The sequence below is a fragment of the Giraffa tippelskirchi genome, chromosome 14, assembly GCF_054371585.1.
Source record: "Giraffa tippelskirchi isolate mGirTip1 chromosome 14, T2T-mGirTip1v1.2.pri, whole genome shotgun sequence".
Classification (NCBI taxonomy): Eukaryota; Metazoa; Chordata; class Mammalia; order Artiodactyla; family Giraffidae; genus Giraffa; species Giraffa tippelskirchi.
This window is the reverse complement of record NC_137288.1, coordinates 13,142,501-13,151,957: the sequence shown is the minus strand read 5'-3', so window position 1 is coordinate 13,151,957 and position 9,457 is coordinate 13,142,501. Positions and strand designations below refer to the sequence as shown.

General features: G+C 72.8%; 1 long non-coding RNA gene across 2 annotated transcripts in view; it reads left to right on the top strand.

Moving 5' to 3' along the window:
- Positions 1-1,520: 1,520 nt before the first annotated feature.
- Positions 1,521-9,457, top strand: part of LOC145534303 (uncharacterized) — a 28,994-nt gene continuing 21,057 nt past the window's right edge. Inside the window, exon 1 of one of the 2 annotated variants that reach the window (XR_014074445.1) lies at positions 1,521-2,271. This is a non-coding gene — a long non-coding RNA (uncharacterized LOC145534303). Of the gene's footprint in view, positions 2,329-9,457 lie in introns of both variants that reach the window. The other variant, XR_014074446.1, reaches the window with a different exon arrangement.

Sequence of the window (9,457 nt, the reverse complement as noted above, 5' to 3'; positions counted from 1 at the left end):
GATGGCACCTAGGACCGTGTGTGTAGGGGGGCAGTGTGGGGGGATATTGTGTCTGTGCTGTGTGCGAATGCCACGGGGGTGTGTGCGCCTGTGGGTGCGGGTGTGGGAGGGGCGGGCAGTGACAGAGGCAGAGAGAGACAGCCAGGCCAAGGACAACGTAGTGTGGGTGGGCGGGTTCGGGGTGCGGGGTGGGGAGTGTGCGTGCGGGGTGTGTGCGTGTGTGCGGAGGCGCCTAGGACCGCGCGGGGGGGGGCAGTGTGTGTGTAGGGGGGGGTGTCTCTGCTGTGTGCGGGTGCCACGTGGGTGTGAGGGGGGCGGCGGGCAGAGAGACACACAGCCAGGCCAAGGACAACATAGTGTGTGGAGGGGGAGGGGCGGGGGTGGGTGGGGGGTGTGTCTGTGCTGTGTGCGGGTGCCACGTGGTTGTTAAGGGGGGGGCGGGCAGAGAGACACACAGCCAGGCCAAGGACAACATAGTGTGTGGGGGAGGGGCGGGGGGGTGAGAAGCAGTGTGGGTGCCGGGTGTGTGCGTGGGTGCGGTGGCCCATAGGACCGTGTGGGGGAGGGCAGTGTGTGTGGGGGGTGTGTGTCTGTGCTGTGTGCAGGTCCCACGTAGTTGTGAGTGGGGGGAGGGGCAGAGGCAGAGGCAGAGGCAGAGAGACACACAGCCAGGCCAAGGACAACATAGTGGGGCGGGGTGGGGGGGGTGGGAGTGTGCGTGCGGGGTGTGTGCCTGTGTGCGGTGGCGCATAGGGCCGTGTGTGTAGGGGGCCAGTGTCGGGGTGGTGGTGTGTCTGTGCGCCACGTGGGTGTGGGGGGGGGCCGGCAGAGAGACAGAGCCAGTCCAAGGACAACGCTGTGTGTGTGTGTGAGTGGGTGTGCAGGGTGTGGCCGGCGTGTGTGCGGGTGCTGCGTAGGGCCGTGCGGGAGTGCGTGCGCTGTGTGTGTACGCGTTGGGGGCGTGGGCAGCGTGTGTAGGTGGTGCGGGCAGAGACAGAAAGACACAGTCAGCAAAGGACAACGTGCACAGATATTCTTCTGAATATTTGCTTGTGTTTTCTGAGCTCATCACCTCCGGGATCAAGCTCACTCCCGTGCAACGGGAGTCTGCCCCCCTCACCTCAGCCACCACCGGCCAGCACTTGTCTTGGGCAGACAAGGGAGTGTTCCGATTTGGCCGGCGCGGGGGGGGGGGGGGTGGGGTGGCGGAGGAGTGGGGTGGGTGCGCAGGGTTTCGTTGTCACGAGGCGAACTTTGACCCTTGTGTTCTGCCCCTGAACCTCACTGGAGAGACTGGACCCGCGTGACCTGTCACGTCTTGGTTTCAACATCCTTGGCGGGAGAACTAAGATTCCCCCATGCGAAGTGATCAGGCCAGAGAGAAGGAAGTCGATTCCCTTGGGATCCAATGCCCGTTTTCTCGAATCCAGTTAAGTTTCGTCAAGATTTCCCACCCAAACCGAAAAGCCGAAGTGGCTACCTATCCCCGCCCCCTTGACCTCTGTCCCAAGGTGCCCCTCCCACACCGCCTCCTTCCACAGCCTCAAGGCATTCAAGAGTTAGCCGGCCCGGGCCGGCTCCATCCGTGGTCGCCCCGCCCCAAGACCCTCTGAAAAAGCGCCCGACAGGCAGGTGGCGCCCGACCCCCAACCAGCTATCCAGTGAGCCAGCCCCAGCATAGGAGCTTAGTGGGCGACCGACGGGGACTCGTTGCCAGACGGAGCCCATCCTAGTTCGCGTTTCTCCGCTCAGTCAACGGCGCAGACAGGAGAACGGGATCCGCCCACACTTCTCGAGAACGTCCCTGGGCGAGGGATGACGGACGCACGGACGGACGGGACGGGAAGGATTCTTGACTCCCCACCCACGGAGCAGCGGAATGCACTCCCATCCGAGGGGGATCGCAGGCCCACGTCAGACGGTGTGAGCACACGCCCCAGAACAACAACTCGCCAGCATCCCCGTCCGTGTCCCCGTCACCATCTTTGGGCACGCCAGGAGAAAGCCCTTTTGTGACCCGGACGACGGCTCTTTCGGCAAAAGCAACGTTGAGCAACGGCACAAATGAAGAGACTTGGATTTGAAACGACGCGTTCATATAGCAGCGCCTCAAAAGCAAAAGCACGCACTCGTCCCTCACATAACCGCAACCAACAAACCCGACGCACCTGAAAAAGAAAAAGCAAACGGAAGAGAACGGGTCGATCTGGCGGCTCGGTCGCCGAGACCAGATCAACCCCGGAAGGCAGGGCGAGCCGAGAGCCCACTCGGGTGAGGTCGAGCGGGATCAACACGGCAGCTCGGCGGCAGAGGTCGCGAGTGGGAGAGGTCCGTCCGGGTGCTCGACCCGCGGGCGCTGGCCGCTCTGCGGCCCAGTGAGGGAAGGAGGGGGGGAGGGGCGGAGACCCTGACAACTGGGCGACGCGCGCGCGCTGGCGGCTCGGCTGGCGAGGTCGCGAGTGGGAGAGGCCCGGCCGGCAGGTGGACCCGCGGGCACCGACAGCTCGGCGGCAGAGTGAGGAAAGTGGGGGGAGGGGCAGACAGCCTGACAACCGGGCGACGGGCGCGCGCTGGCGGCTCGGCGGGCGAGGTCGCGAGTGGGAGAGGCCCGGCCGACAGCTGGACACGCGGGCACCGCCAGCTCGGCGGCAGAGTGAGGGAAGGAGGGAGGAGGGGCGGAGTCCCTGCCAGGCGGGCGACGCGCGCGCGCCGGCGGCTGGGCGCCATAGGTCGCGAGTGCGAGAGGCCCGGCCGACAGGTGGACACGCGGGCACCGCCAGCTCGGCGGCAGAGTGAGGGAAGGGGGGGGAGGGGCAGACACCCTGACAACCGGGCGACGGGCGCGTGCTGGCGGCTCGGCGGGCGAGGTCGCGAGTGGGAGAGGCCCGGCCGACAGCTGGACCCGCGGGCACCGCCAGCTCGGCGGCAGAGTGAGGGAAGGAGGGAGGAGGGGCGGAGTCCCTGCCAGGCGGGCGACGCGCGCGCGCTGGCGGCTCGGCGGCAGAGGTCGCGAGTGCGAGAGGCCCGGCCGACAGGTGGACACGCGGGCACCGCCAGCTCGGCGGCAGAGTGAGGGAAGGAGGGAGGAGGGGCGGAGTCCCTGCCAGGCGGGCGACGCGCGCGCGCTGGCGGCTCGGCGGCAGAGGTCGCGAGTGCGAGAGGCCCGGCCGACAGGTGGACACGCGGGCACCGCCAGCTCGGCGGCAGAGTGAGGGAAGGGGGGGAGGGGCAGACAGCCTGACAACCGGGCGACGGGCGCGCGCTGGCGCCTCGGCTGGCGAGGTCGCGAGTGGGAGAGGCCCTGCCCGCAGGTGGACACGCGGGCACCCGCAGCTCGTCGAGAGTTAGGGAAGGGGGGAAGTTAGGGAAGGGGGGGAGGGGATAGAACCCCGTCGGGCTCGTCGACCCGCGGCTCCTGGCGGCTCTGCGGCCGAGTTAGGGGAGGAGTGGGGGAGGGGCAGACAGCCTGACAGCCGGGCGACGGGCGCGCGCTGGCGGCTCGGCGGGCGAGGTCGCGATTGGGAGAGGCCCCGCCCGCAGGTGGACACGCCGGCACCCGCAGCTCGTCGAGAGTTAGGGAAGGGGGGGAGTTAGGGAAGGGGGGGAGGGGATAGAACCCCTTCGGACTCGTCGACCCGCGGCTCCTGGCGGCTCTGCGGCCGAGTTAGGGGAGGAGGGGGGGAGGGGCAGACAGCCTGACAGCCGGGCGACGGGCGCGCGCTGCCGGCTCGGCGGGCGAGGTCGCGAGTGGGAGAGGCCCTGCCCGCAGGTGGACCCGCGGGCACCCGCAGCTCGTCGACAGGGTTAGGGAAGGGGGGGAGGGGATAGAGCCCCGTCGGGCTCGTCGACCCGCGGCTCCTGGCGGCTCTGCGGCCGAGTTAGGGAAGGGGGGGAGGGGCAGACTCCCTGCCAGGCGGGCGACGCGCGCGCGCTGGCGGCTGGGCGCCATAGGTCGCGAGTGCGAGAGGCCCGGCCGACAGGTGGATACGCGGGCACCGCCAGCTCGGCGGCAGAGTGAGGGAAGGGGGGGAGGGGCAGACACCCTGACAACCGGGCGACGGGCGCGTGCTGGCGGCTCGGCGGGCGAGGTCGCCAGTGGGAGAGGCCCGGCCGACAGCTGGACCCGCGGGCACCGCCAGCTCGGCGACAGAGTGAGGGAAGGAGGGAGGAGGGGCGGAGTCCCTGCCAGGCGGGCGACGCGCGCGCGCTGGCGGCTCGGCGGCAGAGGTCGCGAGTGCGAGAGGCCCGGCCGACAGGTGGACACGCGGGCACCGCCAGCTCGGCGCAGAGTGAGGAAAGGGGGGAGGAGGGGCAGACACCCTGACAGCCGGGAGACGGGCTCGCGCTGGCGGCTCGGCGGGCGAGGTCGCGAGTGGGAGAGGCCCTGCCGGCAGGTGGACACGCGGGCACCCGCAGTTCGTCGACAGGGTGAGGGAAGGGGGGGAGGGGATAGAGCCCCGTCGGGCTCGTCGACCCGCGGCTCCTGGCGGCTCTGCGGCCGAGTTAGGGGAGGAGTGGGGGAGGGGCAGACAGCCTGACAGCCGGGCGACGGGCGCGCGCTGCCGTCTCGGCGGGCGAGGTCGCGAGTGGGAGGGGCCCTGCCCGCAGGTGGACCCGCGGGCACCCGCAGCTCGTCGTCAGGGTTAGGGAAGGGGGGGAGTTAGGGAAGGGGGGGAGGGGCTAGAACCCCGTCGCGCTGGTCGACCCGCGGCTCCTGGCGGCTCTGCGGCCGAGTTAGGGGAGGAGTGGGGGAGGGGCAGACAGCCTGACAGCCGGGCGACGGGCGCGCGCTGCCGTCTCCGCGGGCGAGGTCGCGAGTGGGAGGGGCCCTGCCCGCAGGTGGACCCGCGGGCACCCGCAGCTCGTCGTCAGGGTTAGGGAAGGGGGGGAGTTAGGGAAGGGGGGGAGGGGCTAGAACCCCGTCGCGCTGGTCGACCCGCGGCTCCTGGCGGCTCTGCGGCCGAGTTAGGGGAGGAGTGGGGGAGGGGCAGACAGCCTGACAGCCGGGCGACGGGCGCGCGCTGCTGTCTCGGCGGCAGAGGTCGCGAGTGCGAGAGGCCCGGCCGACAGGTGGACCCTCGGGCACCCGCAGCTCGTCGACAGGGTTAGGGAAGGGGGGGAGTTAGGGAAGGGGGGGAGGGGCTAGAACCCCGTCGGGCTCGTCGACCCGCGGCTCCTGGCGGCTCTGCGGCCGAGTTAGGGAAGGGGGGGGAGGGGCAGACTCCCTGCCAGGCGGGCGACGCGCGCGCGCCGGCGGCTGGGCGCCATAGTTCGCGAGTGCGAGAGGCCCGGCCGACAGGTGGACACGCGGGCACCGCCAGCTCGGCGGCAGAGTGAGGGAAGGGGGGGAGGGGCAGACACCCTGACAACCGGGCGACGGGCGCGTGCTGGCGGCTCGGCGGGCGAGGTCGCGAGTGGGAGAGGCCCGGCCGACAGCTGGACCCGCGGGCACCGCCAGCTCGGCGGCAGAGTGAGGGAAGGAGAGAGGAGGGGCGGAGTCCCTGCCAGGCGGGCGACGCGCGCGCGCTGGCGGCTGGGCGCCATAGGTCGCGAGTGCGAGAGGCCCGGCCGACAGGTGGACACGCGGGCACCGCCAGCTCGGCGGCAGAGTGAGGGAAGGAGGGAGGAGGGGCGGAGTCCCTGCCAGGCGGGCGACGCGCGCGCGCTGGCGGCTCGGCGGCAGAGGTCGCGAGTGCGAGAGGCCCGGCCGACAGGTGGACACGCGGGCACCGCCAGCTCGGCGGCAGAGTGAGGGAAGGGGGGGAGGGGCAGACAGCCTGACAACCGGGCGACGGGCGCGCGCTGGCGCCTCGGCTGGCGAGGTCGCGAGTGGGAGAGGCCCTGCCCGCAGGTGGACACGCGGGCACCCGCAGCTCGTCGAGAGTTAGGGAAGGGGGGGGAGTTAGGGAAGGGGGGGAGGGGATAGAACCCCGTCGGGCTCGTCGACCCGCGGCTCCTGGCGGCTCTGCGGCCGAGTTAGGGGAGGAGGGGGGGAGGGGCAGACAGCCTGACAGCCGGGCGACGGGCGCGCGCTGCCGTCTCGGCGGGCGAGGTCGCGAGTGGGAGGGGCCCTGCCCGCAGGTGGACCCGCGGGCACCCGCAGCTCGTCGACAGGGTTAGGGAAGGGGGGGAGTTAGGGAAGGGGGGGAGGGGCTAGAACCCCGTCGGGCTCGTCGACCCGCGGCTCCAAGCGGCTCTGCGGCCGAGTTAGGGGAGGAGGGGGGGAGGGGCAGACAGCCTGACAGCCGGGCGACGGGCGCGCGCTGCCGGCTCGGCGGGCGAGGTCGCGAGTGGGAGAGGCCCTGCCCGCAGGTGGACCCGCGGGCACCCGCAGCTCGTCGACAGGGTTAGGGAAGGGGGGGAGGGGATAGAGCCCCGTCGGGCTCGTCGACCCGCGGCTCCTGGCGGCTCTGCGGCCGAGTTAGGGAAGGGGGGGGAGGGGCAGACTCCCTGCCAGGCGGGCGACGCGCGCGCGCCGGCGGCTGGGCGCCAAAGTTCGCGAGTGCGAGAGGCCCGGCCGACAGGTGGACACGCGGGCACCGCCAGCTCGGCGGCAGAGTGAGGGAAGGGGGGGAGGGGCAGACACCCTGACAACCGGGCGACGGGCGCGTGCTGGCGGCTCGGCGGGCGAGGTCGCGAGTGGGAGAGGCCCTGCCGACAGCTGGACCCGCGGGCACCGCCAGCTCGGCGACAGAGTGAGGGAAGGAGGGAGGAGGGGCGGAGTCCCTGCCAGGCGGGCGACGCGCGCGCGCTGGCGGCTCGGCGGCAGAGGTCGCGAGTGCGAGAGGCCCGGCCGACAGGTGGACACGCGGGCACCGCCAGCTCGGCGCAGAGTGAGGAAAGGGGGGAGGAGGGGCAGACACCCTGACAGCCGGGAGACGGGCTCGCGCTGGCGGCTCGGCGGGCGAGGTCGCGAGTGGGAGAGGCCCTGCCGGCAGGTGGACACGCGGGCACCCGCAGCTCGTCGTCAGGGTTAGGGAAGGGGGGGAGTTAGGGAAGGGGGGGAGGGGCTAGAACCCCGTCGCGCTGGTCGACCCGCGGCTCCTGGCGGCTCTGCGGCCGAGTTAGGGGAGGAGTGGGGGAGGGGCAGACAGCCTGACAGCCGGGCGACGGGCGCGCGCTGCTGTCTCGGCGGCAGAGGTCGCGAGTGCGAGAGGCCCGGCCGACAGGTGGACCCTCGGGCACCCGCAGCTCGTCGACAGGGTTAGGGAAGGGGGGGAGTTAGGGAAGGGGGGGAGGGGCTAGAACCCCGTCGGGCTCGTCGACCCGCGGCTCCTGGCGGCTCTGCGGCCGAGTTAGGGAAGGGGGGGGAGGGGCAGACTCCCTGCCAGGCGGGCGACGCGCGCGCGCCGGCGGCTGGGCGCCATAGTTCGCGAGTGCGAGAGGCCCGGCCGACAGGTGGACACGCGGGCACCGCCAGCTCGGCGGCAGAGTGAGGGAAGGGGGGGAGGGGCAGACACCCTGACAACCGGGCGACGGGCGCGTGCTGGCGGCTCGGCGGGCGAGGTCGCGAGTGGGAGAGGCCCGGCCGACAGCTGGACCCGCGGGCACCGCCAGCTCGGCGGCAGAGTGAGGGAAGGAGAGAGGAGGGGCGGAGTCCCTGCCAGGCGGGCGACGCGCGCGCGCTGGCGGCTGGGCGCCATAGGTCGCGAGTGCGAGAGGCCCGGCCGACAGGTGGACACGCGGGCACCGCCAGCTCGGCGGCAGAGTGAGGGAAGGAGGGAGGAGGGGCGGAGTCCCTGCCAGGCGGGCGACGCGCGCGCGCTGGCGGCTCGGCGGCAGAGGTCGCGAGTGCGAGAGGCCCGGCCGACAGGTGGACACGCGGGCACCGCCAGCTCGGCGGCAGAGTGAGGGAAGGGGGGGAGGGGCAGACAGCCTGACAACCGGGCGACGGGCGCGCGCTGGCGCCTCGGCTGGCGAGGTCGCGAGTGGGAGAGGCCCTGCCCGCAGGTGGACACGCGGGCACCCGCAGCTCGTCGAGAGTTAGGGAAGGGGGGGGAGTTAGGGAAGGGGGGGAGGGGATAGAACCCCGTCGGGCTCGTCGACCCGCGGCTCCTGGCGGCTCTGCGGCCGAGTTAGGGGAGGAGGGGGGGAGGGGCAGACAGCCTGACAGCCGGGCGACGGGCGCGCGCTGCCGTCTCGGCGGGCGAGGTCGCGAGTGGGAGGGGCCCTGCCCGCAGGTGGACCCGCGGGCACCCGCAGCTCGTCGACAGGGTTAGGGAAGGGGGGGAGTTAGGGAAGGGGGGGAGGGGCTAGAACCCCGTCGGGCTCGTCGACCCGCGGCTCCAAGCGGCTCTGCGGCCGAGTTAGGGGAGGAGGGGGGGAGGGGCAGACAGCCTGACAGCCGGGCGACGGGCGCGCGCTGCCGGCTCGGCGGGCGAGGTCGCGAGTGGGAGAGGCCCTGCCCGCAGGTGGACCCGCGGGCACCCGCAGCTCGTCGACAGGGTTAGGGAAGGGGGGGAGGGGATAGAGCCCCGTCGGGCTCGTCGACCCGCGGCTCCTGGCGGCTCTGCGGCCGAGTTAGGGAAGGGGGGGGAGGGGCAGACTCCCTGCCAGGCGGGCGACGCGCGCGCGCCGGCGGCTGGGCGCCAAAGTTCGCGAGTGCGAGAGGCCCGGCCGACAGGTGGACACGCGGGCACCGCCAGCTCGGCGGCAGAGTGAGGGAAGGGGGGGAGGGGCAGACACCCTGACAACCGGGCGACGGGCGCGTGCTGGCGGCTCGGCGGGCGAGGTCGCGAGTGGGAGAGGCCCTGCCGACAGCTGGACCCGCGGGCACCGCCAGCTCGGCGACAGAGTGAGGGAAGGAGGGAGGAGGGGCGGAGTCCCTGCCAGGCGGGCGACGCGCGCGCGCTGGCGGCTCGGCGGCAGAGGTCGCGAGTGCGAGAGGCCCGGCCGACAGGTGGACACGCGGGCACCGCCAGCTCGGCGCAGAGTGAGGAAAGGGGGGAGGAGGGGCAGACACCCTGACAGCCGGGAGACGGGCTCGCGCTGGCGGCTCGGCGGGCGAGGTCGCGAGTGGGAGAGGCCCTGCCGGCAGGTGGACACGCGGGCACCCGCAGTTCGTCGACAGGGTGAGGGAAGGGGGGGAGGGGATAGAGCCCCGTCGGGCTCGTCGACCCGCGGCTCCTGGCGGCTCTGCGGCCGAGTTAGGGGAGGAGTGGGGGAGGGGCAGACAGCCTGACAGCCGGGCGACGGGCGCGCGCTGCCGTCTCCGCGGGCGAGGTCGCGAGTGGGAGGGGCCCTGCCCGCAGGTGGACCCGCGGGCACCCGCAGCTCGTCGTCAGGGTTAGGGAAGGGGGGGAGTCAGGGAAGGGGGGGAGGGGCTAGAACCCCGTCGCGCTGGTCGACCCGCGGCTCCTGGCGGCTCTGCGGCCGAGTTAGGGGAGGAGTGGGGGAGGGGCAGACAGCCTGACAGCCGGGCGACGGGCGCGCGCTGCCGTCTCCGCGGGCGAGGTCG